This window comes from Piliocolobus tephrosceles, chromosome 16, assembly GCF_002776525.5.
Source record: "Piliocolobus tephrosceles isolate RC106 chromosome 16, ASM277652v3, whole genome shotgun sequence".
In the NCBI taxonomy this organism is placed as follows: domain Eukaryota; kingdom Metazoa; phylum Chordata; class Mammalia; order Primates; family Cercopithecidae; genus Piliocolobus; species Piliocolobus tephrosceles.
Genome location: NC_045449.1, coordinates 58,068,860 through 58,088,877, shown reverse-complemented (window position 1 = coordinate 58,088,877; position 20,018 = coordinate 58,068,860). Strand labels below are relative to the sequence as shown.

At 47.3% G+C, this 20,018-nt stretch overlaps 1 protein-coding gene across 3 annotated transcripts in view; it reads left to right on the top strand.

The window, feature by feature from the left end:
* Positions 1-12,369: 12,369 nt before the first annotated feature.
* TEX2 (testis expressed 2) overlaps positions 12,370-20,018 on the top strand; it is a 117,224-nt gene continuing 109,575 nt past the window's right edge. For 2 of the 3 annotated variants that reach the window (XR_002731586.2, XM_023212061.1), the window contains exon 1: positions 12,370-12,526. The gene's annotated coding sequence lies outside the window, so the exon portion shown is untranslated. The remainder of the gene's footprint in view (positions 12,527-20,018) is intronic. The other variant, XM_023212062.1, reaches the window with a different exon arrangement.

Below are 20,018 nucleotides of genomic sequence, written 5' to 3'. Positions count from 1 at the left end.
GCAGTGGCGTGATCTCAGCTCACTGCAAGCTCCGCCTCCCGGGTTCCCGCCATTCTCCTGCCTCAACCTCCGGGTAGCTGGGACTACAGGCGCCTGCCACCTCACCCGGCTAGTTTTTTTTTTTTTTTGTATTTTTAGTAGAGACGGGGTTTCACTGTGTTAGCCAGGATGGGCTCGATCTCCTGACCTCGTGATCCGCCTATCTTGGCCTCCCAAAGTGCTGGGATTACAGGCTTGAGACACCGCGCCCGGCCATTTTTATATTTTTAGTAGAGACAGGTTTCACCATGTCGGCCAGGCTGGTCTCGAACTCCTGACCTCGTGATATGCCTGCCTCGGCCTCCCAAAGTGCTGGGATTGCAGGCATGAACCACCACACCTGGCCCCTCATTTGCCTTTTTACTTATTTATTGTTTTAATGGGAATGATAGGGATCTACCCCCTGCCCCCAGATGGCCACAGGCACCGCTAGTAAAAGTGATCATGATGTTTCTTTCCTTTTTTTTTCTTTTTTGAGATGGAGTCTCACTCTGTCACCCAGGCTGGAGTGCAGTGGCACTATCTTGGCTTACTGCAACCTCCACCTCCCAGGTTCAGGTGATCCTGCCTCAGCCTCCTGAGTAGCTGGGATTAAACGTGCCTGGCACCACACTAGGCTAATTTTTGTATTTTTAGTAGAGGCAGGGTTTTGCCATGTTGCCCAGGCTGGTCTTGAACTCCTCAGGCGATCCACCCGCCCTGGCCTCCCAAAATGCTGGGATTACAGGCACTAGCCACCGGGCCCAGCCGATCCTGGTGTTTCTGTGGCAAATAAGGGAACCTAATAAACCCAAGGCTGAGCATTCGTTCTCAGAAGCCGGGTTCTCGCCGGGCGCGGTGGCTCAAGCCTGTAATCCCAGCACTTTGGGAGGCCAAGACGGGCGGATCACGAGGTCAGGAGATCGAGACCATCCTGGCTAACACGCTGAAACCCCGTCTCTACTAAAAATACAAAAAACTAGCCGGGCGTGGTGGCGGGCGCCTGTGGTCCCAGCTACTCTGGAGGCTGAGGCAGGAGAATGGCGTAAACCCGGGAGGCGGAGCTTGCAGTGAGCTGAGATCAGGCCACTGCACTCCAGCACGGGCGACAGAGCAAGACTCCGTCTCAAAAAAAAAAAAAAAAAAAGAAGCCGGGTTCTCATCTCTGCTCTAGGAAATGTAGCCCGGGCCCTGGACACTGTGAAAGAGGCCAGTCATGTTCTAGCAAAAAGACGACTCCAGGACTTGGCCTTGAGGAAGGGTAGATGGCAGGTGGTCTGCATTTGTTCCTCTTGTCACCTGTGTGTCACAGGGCCCTGTTGGGAACATTTCTAGTGTCCTCTGGCTGAACTGAGGAGGTGTAACCCAAAAGGCAGAGGGCCTGTACTGCTCTCCTCCTGCCAAATCGCACAGCCCCATGATTGAAACACCAGGAGAGCTTCAGGAGGAAGTGGGTGCCTGGGGTGTGTGAGTGCCTCAGAAAGAAGGGAGGAGGAACTAGCATGCGGTGAAGGACAGAGACGTCACAGATGCTGGAGTTCCTGCAAGAATAAAGTGTGACCCCGCAGCAGGCAGCTGGGCTAGGAGACATAACCCCACAGAGAGATGGAGACTAGTAGAATGTGAGATGTGAGGCATGGAATAGCCTAACCTCTGTGATGTTATAGAAGAGGAAGCTGAGACTCATCAAGGGTCACCCATGTGTTCACCAGATATTTTTCTCTTCTTTTCTTTTCTTTTCTTTCTTTCTTTTTTTTTTTTTTTTTGGAGACAGAGTCTCACTCTGTCGCTCAGGCTGGAGTCCAGTGGCACAATCTCGGCTCACTGCAACCTCTACCTCCCGGATTCAAGCAATTCTCCTGCCTCAGCCTCCCAAGTAGCTGGGATTACAGGCACATGCCACCACACCTGGCTAATTTTTTGTGTTTTAGTGGAGACGGAGTTTCATCGTGCTGCCCAGGCTGGTCTCAAACTCCTGAGCTCAGGCAATCTGCCCACCTTGGCCTCCCAAAGTGCTAGGATTACAGGTGTGAGCCACTGCGCCCAGCCCACCAGATATTTTTCAAGAGTCAATTAGATGCTGGAAGCTGAGCCAGCTTATGATTAAATATTGCAGTACAACACATCACTCCAAAACTTGGGCTGAAAACAACTGCCATTTTATTATGTCACATTTCTGTGGGTTGACTGAGCTCAGCTGTGTGTTTTGCTGTCTGTGGTGATAGCTAAGGTGTCTAGGGCATGACATAGCTGGAACCTCCAAGATGGTCCATGCACAGAGATGGCAACCAGTGCTGACTGTTGGCTGTGAGGTTCAGTGGGGCTTTCACCTGGAGTGCCTCAGTTCTCTTCTATGTGGTTTCTCCATGTGCCCTGTGCTTCTTACAGTGTGGTGCCTGGATTCCTAAGGTCAAGAAGTAAAAGCTTCAGTTCTCTTAAGGCCTGAGCTTAGAAATCCCAGAATGTCACAGCTACTGCATTCTATTGGACAAAGCCAGTCATGGGGTGTTTTTTTTATTGTTGCATAACAATCCCAAAACATGGTTTAAAATGATGATAAACATTTATCTCTCACAGTTTCTGTGGGTCAGGAATTATGGAGCAGTTTTTCTGGGCAGTTCAGGTTGGGAGTGTCCATGAGATTGCAGAGAAAATGTTGGCCAAGGTTGCACTCATCTGAAGGCTTGACTGAGGCTGAAGGATCCATTTCCAAGGTGGCTTACTCATATAGTTGACAAACTGGTGCTTGTCGTTAGCAGGTAGTCTCAGTTTTTCTGCACATCAGCCTCTCCACAGGCTGCCTGAGTATCTTCACAACCTGATGGGTACTTTTCCCCAAGCAAGTAATCCAGGAGACCAAGGCAGCAGCCCAAATGCCCTTTATAAGCTAACCTGAGAAATCATACATTGTCATTTCCACCATGCTCTATCTATCATGACCCCTGACTCATGGTGGAAGGAGAGATTATGAAAGAGCAGGAATGATCAGGAAGCAAGAATTGTGGGGGCCATTCTGGAAGCTGGCTACCTCACAAGGCCAGCCCAACATTCCAAGGGATGGAGAAAAAAGCTATAGCTGTGGATGGGGGAACAGTCACGACTAAGTGGCCATCTTTAACCAATCAGAGCCCAACTGTCAGGACGTAGCAGAGGACCAGTCGGAAAGGCCTCATTGCCCACAGAGCTCCCAGTCTAGAGGACCACACAGAAAACTAGCAGCAGAGAATGAATGTGTCTATAATCTTCATTATATAGATGAGAAACCTGAGTCTAAGAAAAGGTAAATTGTATGTCCAAAGTCTTATGGTAAGTGTCAGAGCTAGGATTCATACTCAGACCCTCTGACTTCAAGCCAAGCCATTTTCTGTCTTATGTTATATTGCTGCTTATTATGTGACCACGTTGCATTTTAAATATAGAATATAAAATCATATATGTATAGTGTAAAACAGCTACGAAAAACAAATTAAACAAACAAAAGAACAGAAGGAAACACAAAATGTTGACAGTTGTTATTAGGTTGTAAGAAAATAAGTTATTGGCTGGGCACAGTGGCTCACGCCTATAATCCCAACACTTTGGGAGTCTGAGGTGGGAGGATCACTTGAGGTCAGGAGTTCGAGACCAACCTGGCCAACATGGTGAAACCCCTTTTCTACTAAAAATACAAAAATTAGTAGTGCATGGTGGTGCGCGTCTGTGTGATCCTAGCTACTCGGGAGGCTGAGGTGGGAGAATTGCTTGAGCCTGGGAGGCAGAAGTTGCAGTGAGCCGAGATCATGCCACTGCACTCCAGCCTGGGTGACAGAGCCAGACTCTGTCTCAAAAAAAAAAAAAAAAAAAAAAAGAGTCTTTTCCTCCTTCTTCTATGTTTCTTTATTTTAAAAATATACTAAATGAGCTTCTATCATGTTCATAACAGAGAAACCCAAACCATTTTCTTGCTGCGGTGGATCCCACAGGCTCAGCAGGGGAGGGCTGCGGGGACGGTGCAGAGGTTAAAGGTGGGGGATTCTCCACCTGTGGATTTTGGTTCCTCCTCTGCTGTGGGGTATCCACTGCCAGGCAAGTATCTGGTTCTTCTGAAAGGCCTGTGGCTATTGATTAACTTACTTCTGCAAACAAAACTGCCCCTTCAGGCGAGGTGTTGGAGGAAGAATCTCAGAAAAGAAGGGTTATGCTTCTGACACTGCAGGAGTGGGTGGAATAAAGAAAACTAGAGGCTGATGTTTTCCCTCCTGGGTGGGGTAGACCTATAATGCTGTTTTCTGGTTCAAGATCAAGGTGACTGCCTCTCAAATATGAGTTTATGTACTGGGACAACCAGAGAGAATATTTTAAATAGATGCTATCTTGGAAATACCAGGATACGTAGTCATTGTAGATAGGAGCTGCTTGGTTATTCAGAACATTTAAAAGTCTTTTTGGTTTCCTGCAACCATATGATATCTTCTTTCACTTCTATTTTTGATTTTTGAGGCTTTAGCACATCACCCCATTATCTTCCTGCATACCTTACATTCCATGGTCCGTAATTTTCTCTATAGTAAAAAACATCAGCTTCCGTTAGCTGGGCAACTATTATGTAAAGATGCTATACTAAGCAATTTACATACACAATCTTTACAAAAACGTAGGATGTGGACATCAGCAATTTCTAGATGAGGGGCTCAGGGAAGTTCAATAACTTCTCCAAGGTCACACAACTTGGAAACAATAGAGGTGGACACTGAACCCAGGTCGAAATCTGAGCCCAGGTTGAAATGACCTCAAAGCCACTAGCCTAATGCTGCCTCCCTAAAAGAATACTGTAACATTAAAAGACATTTGATATCTTATATCCCTCCATCTTAACTTAAGATATCTTTTTTGGCTCCAAATTTATCCTTCTTTTTGAAAATAGTCTGTACCACACACCTCTTAAACACCCTCTGAGATCCTTCCAGCCACTGCTATGGCAGTCAGACCTGTGAATGTCCCCAGCAGCTCTGGCAGGTGTAAACTGACAGTATCTTGCCTCAGGCCTGCAGCTGCCATCTCTCAGCCCCAGCCCAAGGCATCTCTTTTGACACTGCAGCTTAGAAAGCACTGGAACCCATTCAGTGCCAAGCCAGTGCATTCTGGAAACTCGGCTCAGGCAGGTGTGCAGAGCCTTTTACCTTTGGAGAAGGCGCCAGTGGGTAAGTGCCCTCCCCTTTACTCCAGGGGCGGGTCCTGAGACACTTCTTACAGTCCTCAGACAGTCTCTCCAAATCAAGCAGCCAGGAATGTGGCCACCCCAGTGACACACACTCAAGTGCTTCTGCCTCCCTCCCTGTGTCAGTTCCCGGAGCCTCAATTATGCTCCCTGGGCTCACACTCCCCAATAGTGTATTCACATATAAGCTTTTGTCTCAAGCTCTGCTTTCTGGGCAACTCTCACAGATCCAAACATTTTCCTTGCCTAAACTCTCACCCAAATATCTTTGTTTTCTAAATTAGAAAATGGGTGCTAAGTAACCATATGGAAATGATGAAAGCTAGCAATTCCATCATTTCCACTCACAATTCTGTTGAACAACCCAGGAGGGAGCCGGCATCTCCGCTTATTCCTGGGTATATATATCTGGGTATATAAATCACCTTTTCAAGGTTATGAACCAAAAAACACCCAACCTTCCTCTGTGTTTGGGTGGATGTATATGTCATTAAATGGCCAGTTGAGCCCTTTCACTTCTGCTATTTTAGGTGTGGCGTGTTCTGGTGGGTCTGAGAGGTGTCCCAGCTGCAGGACTGGGGCTGTCATCCATTGGCTGTGCTGCTGACCCTCTGTCCCTGGAGTTAGAGTCGTGTTCGGGGGTGATTCCAGGCAAGCTCAAGATTGGATTTCCCGGCCGGGCGCGGTGGCTCAAGCCTGGGATCAGCACTTTGGGAGGCCGAGACGGGCGGATCACGAGGTCAGGAGATCAAGACCATCCTGGCTAACACGGTGAAACCCCGTCTCTACTAAAAAATACAAAAAACTAGCTGGGCGATTTGGCGGGCGTCTGTAGTCCCAGCTACTCGGGAGGCTGAGGCAGGAGAATGGCGTAAACCCAGGAGGCGGAGCTTGCAGTGAGCCGAGATCCGGCCACTCATTCCAGCCTGGGCGGCAGAGCGAGACTCCGTCTCAAAAAAAAAAAAAAAAAAAAAAAAAAGATTGGATTTCCCATGCTGGAATGGAGGCAGGAGGACAGTAGTCATGAGCAGGGGACCTTGTGGTTGGAAGGCAACAAAGATGGCAGGCAATGTCAAGGTCATCAAGAGAGCAAGGGAGTATGTGCTGAAAGGCATATTCCTTCTCTGTGCAGAGTGTTGGGAAGGCCCTGAGAGACAATGCGCGGAATCAGGGCAGAAAAGGAGGAAAATGTCAGTCTTTCTCTTTAGAAATTCCACCCTGGCACTGCTCCACATCAGTTAGAAGCTACCATTCCCCAGCAGGCCTTGGAATGACAGAGCTTTGAGCCATTTATATTTAATAACCTCAGGCCTCACATGCTAACTAGCAAAGTAAATAATGGGCATCACCACTGTCTGCTGTCCCATTATGGCAGGGAATTATTCTTGTGAGTGCATCCACCACTTGAGGCATCTCTAAAGCCCCTGATGACGTCCGTCAAGGAGCCCTTCCCACAAATGATCGTATCTCAAAGGTGGTGGGAGTCCTGATTATAAACAAGTTTTCATTTCAGAAGGAAAACCAGTCATGAATGAGCCTCTCCCCCTGCCCCCGATCTTGCAGAGCCTTCCCAGTGCTGGTTCAGAGTGGAAAGAAAGTGCTGGAGCCTTGCCCAGTCCTCAGATTGATTATTTCCCATAAAGGAACAAGGGGAAGAGAAAACCCAGGAGTTGAGCATCTTTAGAAACTCCGATTCTGTGGCCACACCTGACCTTGTCATCACTTGGAATGCTTCACCAACGAACAAAGTCAGTTTCCTCTCATCTTTCCTGCCACCACATATTTCCTCCCATCTATCCCCTCTTTGGATTTCCTATCCAGCATGGAACCCACGACCTATCTTTTCAACCACCCTGTTGTCAGTGTCCTCAACTGTTTAGTATTTCTCCTGTCTGTCCATCCCTAACCCTGGGATTCTCCATACCTGGCTTCTGTGGCTAAGCCCCAGAGAGTCATCCACCCAACTCTGCAGACCTGGTGCCACCACAAATGCATGGGTTTCCCAGAATCCTCCCTCTCCAACGGGCAGCTCCCACTTTCATTCCTCTTGGTGGCTTTTCCAGACCCTCACGGTACCCCTCAAAGTCCTTCGTCATCCCCTCCCCACCCATTCTCAAGAGATGACTTTGCTTCCTACCTCGACCCAGGGCCACTTTCTTGTCCCCTTGGGCCTCCTTGGACCCTATCACTGCACAGTCTCTTCATTCTTCTTTTTTTTTTTTTTTTTTTGAGATGGAGTCTCACTCTGTTGCCCAGGCTGGAATGCAATGGTGTGATCTCAGCTCACTGCAATCTCCACCTCCCAGTTTCAAGGGATTCTTCTGCTTCAGCCTCCCAAGTAGCTGGGATTACAGGTGTGCACCACCACATCTGGCTAATTTTTGTATTTTTAGTAGAGACAGGGTTTCACCATGTTGGCCATGCTGGTCTTGAACTCCTGACCTCAAGTGATCCACCCGCCTTGGCCTCCCAAAGTGTTGGGATTAAAGGCGTGAGCCACTGCACCTGGCCAATTCTTCTTTTTCCTTAACTCTTCTCCTCAGCCCAGCTCTAGGGAGCCTCTACATTTCCAGCCACATCTATGCTGCATGTGTATGACCCTATTCTTCTAATTTTGAAATCCCAAAGCATACTTTCAGGCCTCTTCTAATTTGACCCTTCTGTGGCATCTGTTGCTCTTTCTTTCAATGTCTTCTCCCTTGGGTTTGGTGACTCTTACTTGGGTTTTTGTAAACTTTCTGGCTTCTCTTCATAATGACCTTCATCTGGCCACCTCTAAAAACATTATTCGGTTCCCCAGGGGTTCTAAGTGCCTATTCTGTGTCCCCACGGCTCCTGGGCTTCCCTCTAAGGAAGCCTATAATGGTCTATCAACGTGTCAGTTTCTCTACTAGATCTAGCATCTACAAGTGCCTTGATCTCTATCCCCAGTACTGAGCCCACCACCTGGTACTGAGTGCACAGTGATTGCTCATTAATGGTGTGGCTTGTGGCATAATGATCCCTAATCTTTGTTAGATGTACATGTGGATCAACGTTTTTGTTTTCTGTACTTCTTAACCATTTCTATCTCTAAGTGTGCAATGTCAAAAACAGAATTAAACATCTTAGGCTGGGCATAGTGGCTCATGCCTAATCCCAGCACTTTGCGATACCGAGGCAGGAGGATCATTTGAGCCCAGGGGTTCATGACCAGCTTGGAAGAAGACAGCAAGACCTCATCTCTACAAAAAGTAGAAAAAAATTAGCCAGGTATAGTGGCACATGGCTGTAGTCCCAGCTAATCAGGAGGCTGAGGTGGGAAGATCACTGGAACCCAGGAGGTCAAGGCTGCAGTGAGCCATGAGTGTGCCACTGCACTCCAGCCTGGGCGACAGAGAAAGACCCTGTTTCAAAACAACAACAACAAAAATCTGAGAGCATTTTTTGGTTTGTTTAGAGATTGGTGAGAAAATAAGGATTCTCCTGAAATGCCAAAATTGGGCATCTTTCAAGTATATCAGAACCTATGTGGGCTTAACCTGATAGGTGAAACCTGGGTTTCAAGAGAGCCTGGCATGAGGGTTGAGGGGGTGGGGGTAGATAAAGAGGGCAGAGTATTAGCTTGGGCTCGCATTCCTGTGACTTAAGATCCTACTCTAGGTGAAAAAATTTAGATCGCTTTGTACATGCTATACATATAGAGTAGTTATTTGGGGGACAGAGTAAGGAATCTTGCTTGATATCTGAATTTAGCATCACAATCCCTAACCTTTTTCAGAGGTCACTACATTGAGTCACAGATGCCACGCTCTAAAATCACTCTTTTAAGCATGATTTGGGCCAGGCACAGTGGCTCATGCCTGTAATCACAGTACTTTGGGAGGTTAAGGCAGGAATATCGCTTGAGCCCAGGAGTTTGAGACCAGTCTGGGCAACATGGCAAGACTCCATCTCAAACAGAACAAAACAAAGCAAAACAAAATGTGATTTATAAGTTCAAAGTTCATATGTATTCATACATATTCTTCATTTGATTTTATTTTCCTGTCAGTCCAAGTAGGCAGAATATGTTATTGTTCCCATTTTATAGATGAGTGATCTAAGACTCAAAGAGATTTAATTATTCAACTTGTTCAAGGTCAAACAGATGGTAAGTTAGAGCAATAGGACTTAAACTCCAAGTCAGTGCTCCTATATTATACTTCCTTTTGATGAAGACCAGTGATATTTGTTTCTTTTGCCTTTTGAAGTTATGCATCCTGTTTCTGGTAGCAAGACAGGGCATCTTGGCAGGCACTGGAGAAGCCTGGTGGTTAGGGTCATGAATGCTGGCTATTTCTTCAACTAGCCCTGCTATCTCGGGCACATCACTAATCTGTGAACTTCAGTTTCTGCATCCATAAAATGGAGAAAATAATGGTCATGTCTACCCTAAAGAGTTACTGTAAGGTTTCAGTGAATTACTATGTGCAAGGGACTTGGCATAGTACCTGGCACATAGTAACCTCTTAAGTTAGGAAACAGGCCAGACACAGTGACTCATGCCTGTAATCCCAGCACTTTGGGAGGCCGAGGCGGGCCGATCACCTGAGGTCAAGAGTTCGAGACCAGCCAGGCCAACATGGTGAAACCTCGTCTCTACTAAAAATACAAAAAATTAGCTGGGTGTGGTAGCACATGCCTGTAGTCCCAGCTACTCGGGGAGGCTGAGGCAGGAGAATTACTTGAACTCAGGAGGCAGAGGTTACAAGTGAGCCAAGATCACAGCACTGCACTCCGGCCTGGGCGACATGACAGAGGCTGACTCCATCTCAAAAAAAAAAAAAAAAAAAAGGTAGGAAACATTATTGTGTGATGATATGTTCACTTATTTTTCAATGCATCCAAATTCCTCACATTTCAAAAAGAAGGGATTCTTCTAAGTGTTCATGCTGGATCTTACTGGCTTCTCGCTTGAGATCTGGTTGGAATGTATTAATTTAACACTTACGTGGAGCTTGGTAGGGAAAGGAGGTTGGTGGGCACTCTGAGAGGCACATTGCCAGCTTCCAAGGACCTTTTCAGGGGGCAGCAGCTCCAGGGCCCCTATCCTTTCTCTCTCTCTCCCTGAGTTAGGGGGCTGAAGCTGTGGCCAAGGAGAGTTTCAGGCTGTGTCTCCATTGATAACTGCCTTTGTTGCACATTTCCAGATAACCACAACTGGAAACCTTTCCTGTTGGGACATGAATTCCTTTTTCTTTGGGAAGAGCAATAGAAGCAAGTGGTGATCCCAGGCTGATCAATCCTTGTGCAGAGTCGCCCCTGGCAACACAACACCCATCAGAAATCACAGCACAAACAGGGTTATTGTGTGGAGGCCATTCCAAGAGCCCGAGTTCTGTGTGGCAGACGGCTAACCTGCAAGATCTAGTGGGCGGGGGCTGACCTCCAAGTCTGAGGACAATGACTTCTGGGTCAGGCAGTTGTCTAGACCTGCAAGATCTGACCTCCAAGTCTGAGGGCAGTGACTTCTGGGTCAGACAGGTGTCTGGGATACTAGGGAGAGGAATGTTGCCAGAATGGTGAGCAGGGCTTGATGGCATTGGAATGAGGCACCAGAGTAGCAGGGCATTCTTCTGGGATTATGACTGGGCCTGGTGGTAAGCAGGAGTGTGTCTGCCATTAAGATATTTATGCACTGTCTCATGGGTCAGAGAACTAGCCTGGCTTCCCCTTGCTTGAGGCACCAAATCTTCTTCCTGCTTGAGGATTTCAAACTTTCAGCTGTTGTTTATCTGGGTCCAGTGCCCTTCTACACTCAGTTCTTGGCATGACTTATTCTGTTCTGAGTATCTTAGTAGGTCACCTCCACCCTTACTAGCAAGTCTCCCAACCATATTACTAATTCTGAGGATGAAAGGAGTTTGGCTTTCATTTTGCCAGTTGAATTTGAATTTCATGACTATGATAGACTCAAAATATGCACCTGAGTGTGGTCCTTGTACCACCTGCATTAGAATCATCTGGAGGGAGGGGTGTTGCAGGCCATCCCAGACTTAGTGAATTACAGGCTCTGGGGTGGGACTTAGAGATCTTCATGTTTAAACCCTCCAGGATGATCTGACGTTGAAGTTTGGGACCCACTAAGGCAGGAGACACACCGACAGGCAATGTGGATATGCAGAGGGAACTCTCCCTATATGCCAGTGCTTCTGCCAGCCAACCCAGGTTCACAGAAGATAAATGCACAATGGGCATTGCCATCCCAGGAAGCTCATTCTAAGTGAGAATTTACCTCTCTGAGCTTCAGATATTGCCTCTGTAAAAATGAGTAGTTAATACCAGGTAAGTTCTAAGCTCTAAGAACTCGTGGCCGGGCGCGGTGGCTCACGCCTGTAATCCCAGTACTTTGGGAGGCCGGAGCGGCGTATCACGAGGTCAAGAGATCGAGACCATCCTGGCCAAAATGGTGAAACCCCGACTCTCCTAAAAATACAAAAATTAGACAGGCGTGGTGGCGTGCGCCTGTAGTCCCAGCTACTCGGCAGGCTGAGGCAGGAGAATCGCTTTAACACGGGAGGCGGAGGTTGCAGTGAGCCCAGATGACAGCACTGCACTCCAGCCTGGGCGACATAGCAAGACAACGAACAAACAAAAAAACTAGTAACAGTTAGTTCAGGATAGGATGCGGTAGTGCGGTAGTTAGGTGGGGGAAGTACATACTGGGGAAAACTGGGAATTTGCCTTTTTAAATCAACTTCTGCAGTTGGACAGGGATAGATGTGTCTGATGGCCCTCTAAAATGCAAATCGAGTGAATCTGCCCGGGGGATACCCCTGGTTCTCCGAGCCTCAGTCACCCCACCTCACCCCCCCCAGCCCTCGTCTCAAGGGCACTTGTTGCTGCTGGACTGCACGAAGAGGAAATTAAGAAGTGTAAAGAGCTGGGGAGAGCGTGCAGCCCCGTGTGGGGAGAGTGAAGCTCTTGTCCCTCTCACCTGGGGCTCTTCCAGGTAACCCTCCCCACCTCCTCTCCCTAGCTCCAAGGGCGGTGGCCCCTTTAACAGACCTGACAAATCGCTCGCCCATTTCCGCGGCCTCACCTCAGAGCTCGGTAGAACTGGATTGGTTGGGCCTGGCGTGCCGTTTGCTCCGCCCCCGCGCCCTCTGGTTGGCGGCGGCGGCCGCGAGCGCGGGGCGGGTCCGCCGGTGGGGCGGGGCGGCGTGCGCCCGGGGGCGGGCGGGCTGCAGGGCGGCAGGACAGCGGCCGGTGCCCCAGCCGAAGCCGGAGTCGCGGCGGCCGGGAGCACGGGCGCCGGCGCAGTACAATGAGGCAGCCAGCGGATCTGGGGTGAGCAGTCTCGGGGCCAGGCGGGGGCAGTGGAGGGAGCGCCCAGTGGAGAAGGCCCGGGTTGGGCGCGGATCGACCCCGCGGGCTTCAGAGTACCGGCCGGGTCCGGCGGCCCTTGGCGTGGCGGGGCTCAGCCCCCCACCCCGCTGTCACGGTCAGGGTATTGACAGGGACGCCCACCTGCGACGCTCCTGGGCGATCCCTTCCTTCGGGGCCCCGCCGGATGGCTCGGGCTCGACTCCGGCCGGAGGAGCTGCCGGCCCCGTCCCCTCAGCCTGCGGTCCCCGGCGCCGGGCAGGGAGGCACCGTCACGCGCAAACTAGAGGAAAACGGCTGGCAATTTTATGAATGGGGCCCCGGGTTCCTGCCGCCCCCCTCACCTGCGACGCGAAATGCTTGGAAGTCGAGAACCGCAGTTACTTTTACTCGAATCTGTCAAAGGTTGTCTGCGCCCAGGTTGTTTTTCTCCAACTCCTGGAGAACGCGGATGGCGGTGGGGTGGTTTGTGTGCTTTAGCAGGGAGGCGTCGGCGTGCCGAAATCCGGGGGATCGGAAGGTTAACAAGTGACATTGGGCTGAGGCCTAGCGCCAGGTGCCCTGCGGGGAGGCGGTGTGGCCGTGGACGCCGTAGCCGCTGGCTGCTGAGCAGGAAAACCATACGATGGGACCGGGCAAGGCGGGGAACGGCTAGCCACATTGCACCACACGCTGCCCAGAGCGCACGGCTGCCATGGGAGTTGGTGCAGGAGAGTCTTCCCCTTTTGAAAACGATTTTTGGAAAACTTAACCCCTCAGTGGGTTGATAGTTACTTAAACCATCGGTTGTTATGGTTACAGGGCATCAAATGTAAGGACAAAGTCTGTTTCCACCCTCGCTCTGTCTCCAGAGCTATGAAGTACTTTGTCACTGTGTTTTACAGACACTGCCCAGGGAGCACAGCCTTTTTTAGAGCTGAGGGAAAATTGTAGGCTCGTTGAGGGCAGGGCTCGTGCCGTATTCACGTTTAAAGTGCCAGCGTCTTCACACCATCACCACTCTGCACATGCATTAAAAGGAATGAGTCTTTTACATGTTTTGAGGATTCTCAGAGGATTCAGAGGAGTCATTTCAGGAGCCAGGTATAAGCTGGAGAGGAAACAACGAGTGACTTTTATATGGAAAACAATAAGGAAAAATGGAGGGCAGGTTATCCTTGAACTCGAGTATGGGGAGTTTGAGGAGTCTAGGTTTGTGAGTTTTAGAGCTGGGTCACACAGAGACGCTTGTCTCATATTGGAAGAATGAAACTGCCATTTCTGTTAGCTCTTACCCAGACCATAAACAGTATTCTTTCAGAGTCTCCCCAAACATGGTAGTTGGTCTAAAGTTATGGAAAACCAGCCTCCTGAGGTGATGTGGATAGAGTGGGATTTTGCCATAACATTTCTTCCTTTTTTTTCTGGGCCCATTTGGGAGTGTGAAGGCTTGGAGGGAGAGGATGTGGAGGGTTCTGGGTGAACTGAACTTGCTTGCATGTTTATCTCCAGTAAAAGGCACTGTGCCTGAGAGGAAGGAGATTAACAAATTGATTCACATCAGAAGATGGTGGTAATTGAGTCTACTGACAAGCAACCCAGGGGCTGGGACAGATGAGGAGGGAGGAAAAATTCAGGAGTTTGGTTTGGGCTGAGTGTTGGAGGTTTGAAGAGCGAGTTGTCATCGTGTGAGAAGATTAGACACAACATATACCAAACATAATGTTCATTACTAGAGATTATGTTAGAGTGCTTCTGGAGAAGAAGCAGGAAAGATTAGACTTTTAGATAGAATAAATATGTAGCATGTTTTGGACAAAAAGCAGTTGCCTGGAGTCAGAAAAGAAATTATTTATTAATAATTTTGCTGTATGCCAGAAACTGCTAGCATGATAGATAGGATGGAGGGTTTTTTTTTGGTTTGTTTTTAAAGGAGGAAGAGTTTGTTTCTGTATGCCATATTAGTTGCCTTTCCTTCAAGTCAAAAGCTGCTGTTTTCTGGAAGGTTTTCTGAATCCCTTGAGGAAAGAGAGGGCAGAACTGCACAGTTTATTACTTAATATGAGAACAGAGCAATGGGGAAATTCTCCTCACTGTGGATTACTTTCAGTATCAACCTGAATCTTCAAAGACCAGTTTTCTGTGTCAGGTTCAATATTAAATTATATTAATCCTCACGTCTGTTGACTGGTATCTTTTGATGGAAAATTCCTGTTCTTTCTTTTTTTCCATTTATCAATTCATTCATTCAGAGTTAGGAAGTTCATTAAACATACACTGTCTCTTGTCCTCTAGGTGTTTCTAGTTCATTTTCTTTGCCTGAATATCCCTCAGGGTCTGCTTTCTTCTGTCTGATCCTTATCTCCTGAAGGTCTCCTTGGGAATCACTGAGGTCACAGGGAAAGATTATTCTTTGATTCTGTCCCAAGGCAGAAGACTAGTATAGAAAAGAGAGCATTGTTGAGTTCCTACTCAGCCAGGTACTGTTTTCTGCCCCTTGTGTATATATCCTCTCCAGTCCTAGAGCAGCCCTCTAAGGGAGGTGTGATAGCCTCATTTTACAGAAGAGGAAACCGAGGCTCAGAGCAAATCAGTAACTTGCCTAAGGTGACAAGCTGGTTAGATGGTGGAGCAAGAATGTCAGTCTAGGACATTGATTCAAAAAATGTGCTTTTTTGGGCTAGGCACGGTGGCTCACATCTTGTAATCCCAGTACTTTGGGAGGCCAAGGCAAGAGGATTACTTGAGGCCAGGAGTTTGAGACCATCCTAGATGACAGAGTAAGACCCTGTGTCCAAGCAAACAAAACATGCTTTTTCCATTGTACCACGTTGTTTTTCCCTGGAGAGAAATTACAGTTTATTAGAGGTGTCTCTTGCAGTGCCCTCTTGAGTGGACATGTTCAGAGTGGTCAGGTTCAGAGATAGTCAGAGAATTGCTGCACTAATGAGCTCCTGTGCTCCTGCTGGAACCAGAGTTAGATGCCAGTGTCTATCTCTCTAACCACTGCAGTTTTGAGTAATTCACGAGGCTGTTGGGAAATCTTTCACTGCCATGGAAAGGTGACTGGACTGACTGGGTCTGTATCCTTGTGCTCTGCTTACCAGCTCTGTGACCTTAAGGGTAAATTAACTTTCTCTTTCTGTGTACCTCAGTTTCTTTGTCTCTAAAGTGGGAAAATATTCCTATTTCAACAATGCTAAGACAGTGTAATTTATGTAATCTTAACATTCCTGGGGGAAAAAAAAGCATCTTGTAATGTATGGGGTCTTAGACTTGTAGTCGGCAGTGGCTTCCTTTTTTGTCACATAAAATAACAGCGTGTCTAATAGTCAATGTTCTCAGATGAACTAGGGGAGTATATTATGTATAGGTAGTTGTAAGAATTAAATGAGATCACTCATGTCCCTGGTTCTAGTGAGCACCCAATAACAGGTCATGCTGTCCACTGACAGGATGAAGGTTAACTGGGAAAAGTTGAGAAGCATCTCGTAAGATTTGCCACTCAATGCCCAGGCAATAATCCATGATTTGTGGATGGAGGAACATTTTCCAGTTTGCCTAGAGCACTATCCTTTGGCTGACTCTTGTCCCTGTGAGGAGCATTAACTTCAGGAGCTCACAAGCCATAGACAGACAGCTCCCTTTGTCTTCCTATTCCTTAAGGTCTTTGTCAACTGTAGATCCCAGGTTTAAAGTAAATATTGTTATAAGAAGACTGGAAGTCCATGCTGTTGTGAATATTCTTACATGTGAGTTTTAAAGCAACTCATAGGTTATACAAGATTTTGTGTTGCTCCTTTGCAAACTCCTTATAATGCTTAATTACACTGTGTGAAATGTCCATGAAGCACCATTAATGAGAGGGATGCTAGGAGGTCACGCAAGTTCAGAAGCTGTTGACTGGCATTGGTGGGGTGGAGAGAACACTAGACTTGGAGTCAGGAGGCTACAGTCCTGACAGTTTCACCTGTCATCCCCACTTCACCATCAGAGACATATTTCCCAGTGGTTGCGTGAATCACCCCAAATTGCACTGGGCAGTGAGGCAGGATACCAACTGCACATCACTTCACTAATTTGGACTTTTAAAAGTCTCTCTTCCAGGACAGGACGCAGTGGCTCACGCTTGTAATCCCAGCACTTTGGGAGGCCGAGGCGGGCGGATCACCTGAGATCAGGAGTTCAAGACCAGCCTGGCCAACATGGTGAAAACTTGTCTCTGTTAAAAATACAAAAATTAGCTGGGTGTGGTGGCATATGCCTGTAGTCCCAGCTACTTGGGAAGCTGAAGCAGGAGAATCGCTTGAACCCAGGAGGTGGAGGTTGCAGTGAGCCGAGATTGCACCACTGCACTCCAGCCCGGGTGACAGAGTGAGACTCTGTCTCAAAAAAAAAGTCTCTCTTCAAAAAAGAAGAGTTGATTTCTTAGTGCCATCCCCCAGCACCAGCAGTCTGATAGATTATATGAGTGTATGAATCTAAGACTCTGAGAAATTAAATGATTGAAAGAAGATGATTGTATTCAGGACTTTTGAAGTCTCAGGTGTTTGTGATAGTGCTTTGAAAAACTAAAACAATAGGCAGGTGATAACAATATGAGTAACTATCATTTACGGGGAATTGTGTGCTAGGCACTGTTCCTACCTTGAAACCTTACACCACTCTATGAATAGTACATACTATTATGAATCTTATTTTCAGATGAGAAAACTGAGTCTCAGAAAGGTTAAATAACTTGCCAAGATTACACAGCAAAGTCAAGGACTGGTAGCTGGGCCTAGAACGCTGACTTATGTTGCTCTCCAGTGGATGCCTGAAACCATTGATAGTACTGAACCCTATATACGCCATATTTTTTTCCTGTGCATATATACCTATAATAAAGTTTAATTTGTAAATTAGACCCAGTAAGAGATTAACAATAATAACTAATAGAACAGTTGGGCCGTGTGTGGTGGCTCACACCTGTAATCCCAGCACTTTGGGAGGCCGAGGTGGGTGGATTGCCTGAGCTCAGGAGTTCCAGACCAGCCTGGGCAACACGGTGAAACCCCATCTCTACCAACATACAAAAAATTAGCCAGGTGTCACGGCGTGCACCTGTAGTTCCAGCTACTCAGGAGGCTGAGGCAGGAGAATCGCTTGAACCTGGGAGGCGAAAGTTGCAGTGAGCCAATATTGCGCCATTGCACTCCAGCCTGGGCGACAGAGCGAGACTCCATCTCAAAAAAAAAAAAAAGGAAAGAACAGTTATAACAACCACATATTGTTCACAATTTTGGAGATAGAAGATTCATCCTTAATATAGATCTTAGCAACCTCAGTACAATATTTTTTTCCTTTCCTGAGTTTTGAAGTTTGACCTTTTCACTTAAAGGAAGCACTTTACAGCTTCACTTTGGCATACCCAAATTGCCAGCATCATTAATCTTGTGCTTTGGGGCTATTAAGTAAAATAAGGGTAACTTGAACACAAGAGCTGTAATATCGTGACAGTTGATCTGATAACTGAGACAGCTAAAGGTGACTAACGAGTAGGTAGCACCTACAGCGTGGATCTGCTGGACAAAGGGAAGATTCGCATCCTGGGCAGGATGGGATTGGACAGTGAGAAATTTCATCACAGCTGTTCCTGCACCCAGAATGGCATGCAGTTTAAAACTTATGAATTGTTGATTTCTGCAATTTTTCCATTTGATATTTTCAGAACTTGGTTGGCTATGGGTGACTGAAACTGCAGATAAGTGGGGGAATACTTGTATTGGGAGAACTTTGTTAAATTTAAAGAATTAACTCTTACGGGAGTTGCAGAAGACTTAAGTCCTTGAAAGGAAAGGCTTTTCTTTGGTAAACAAAAACCATATGCCAGGTCACTGTGAGCATAAGTGGGACTATTGAGAAAAGAATCTAACCTTTCTGTGTGGAAGCTGGGAGAATGGGAGATGTGGGTGGGCTTTGAAACAACCAGGTAACCTTTGTCTGCTGGATTTGCCTGGAATATTGGTTCTAAGGGCTTTTCCCTAAGAAGATTATTGCGACAAACGCATTAAGTGCCTCCCCAGCTTATTCTAACAGTTGAAAGCGGCACTGGGCAAGAGGAGCTGGCTTCAGTCATAAGCTTATTTAGGATTTGAGATTAAAACCTACCCATTGGATTGCCCCTGCAGATAACCTTTCAGAATCCCAATATGCATTTTATAAGTTTCATTTCTCTTGCTGTTCAAAGCTGACATAAGCTGGCTTGTTTTCTTATTCAATTTTCAGTCCTTTCTTGGACCTAATGCTGTCTTTCAGGCTGTATCCTTATAGATGGTTATATTTATTATTTTAGGCTCAAAATAGAGAATTCAAAAATCTTTTTACTGAAAGGATTGACTGAACAATCATCATCATTCATCAAATATTTGAGCATCTACCAGGGCCATTCATTGTGCATGGCATTGGAAATCTGTTGGGGAGCAAAACAGATGTGGTTCCCTCCTGCACAAAGCACATTATCTAGTCTAGACAGCAAACAAGTCAATAGACATATGCATCATATATATTGGATTGTAATATGTGTAAAATCTCCTTCCTCTGAAGGAAAAGAACAGGGCACCAAGAAAGAAAGAAAAAGAAGAAACCAGCAACTGGGGGTTTTGCGCAGAGCATTTCAAAAGAGGGAGCAACATGGATGTGTGGCAGCTGTCAAGAGGGGCAGAGAGGGGAATACGGGAAGGGCAGGCTCAGAAGGTGCCAGGCTGCAGAGGACATGTCACAGGGCAGCATAGTGTAGCAGGGAGAGCAGGAGCTCGGGAACCAGACGCTGCTCAAGGGGCCTCAGGAAGTTTCTTAACCTCTTTTGCCTCACTTTCCCACCTCCAAGAAGCTATGAGGGTTGAATGAGCCTTGAAAGCCATGCCTGGCATGTACAGAAAGGACTGTCAGTAGGGTTTGCTGACTCTCAGGGCCGTGGGGAACTTGACTTGGAGTGGATGAGCTTCTCTTCTTAGTCAGCATTTCCCATGATTCCATGTGTAGTGTAACCATAGGGCAGAAGGTAAAACTAAGACAGCTGAGTAGGTGTATCCATGGAGGCATTCTAAGGTAGCTTGTGTTGGGCTTTCTGTGGTGTGCTAAGCATTCGGTACCCGTACCTGGAAGACTTGGCCCTATCTGTAGGCATCTCTGCAGTGGGTGCAGTGGTCAGTGTGGAGCAAGATGGACCGGAAGCAGCTGTTCCTCTGCTGCAGTTGTCTGCTTTAGTGTTTGGATATGGGCAGGAGATCTTTAGCCTTTTTTCCTGATGAGAGGAGACAGATACTACTGGCCTTATAGCCAGGTGGTCAAACATGACAACTCGGAGTTGCTGTGTGCAAAACCTGCCTGAACCCCATCTCCAATGAGATTTGATGATGATTCCCCATTCAAAGGAACAACCACACTTCAGGACCATACAAGGAGAGGACTTCATATAACAGGTCACTAGCTTGGG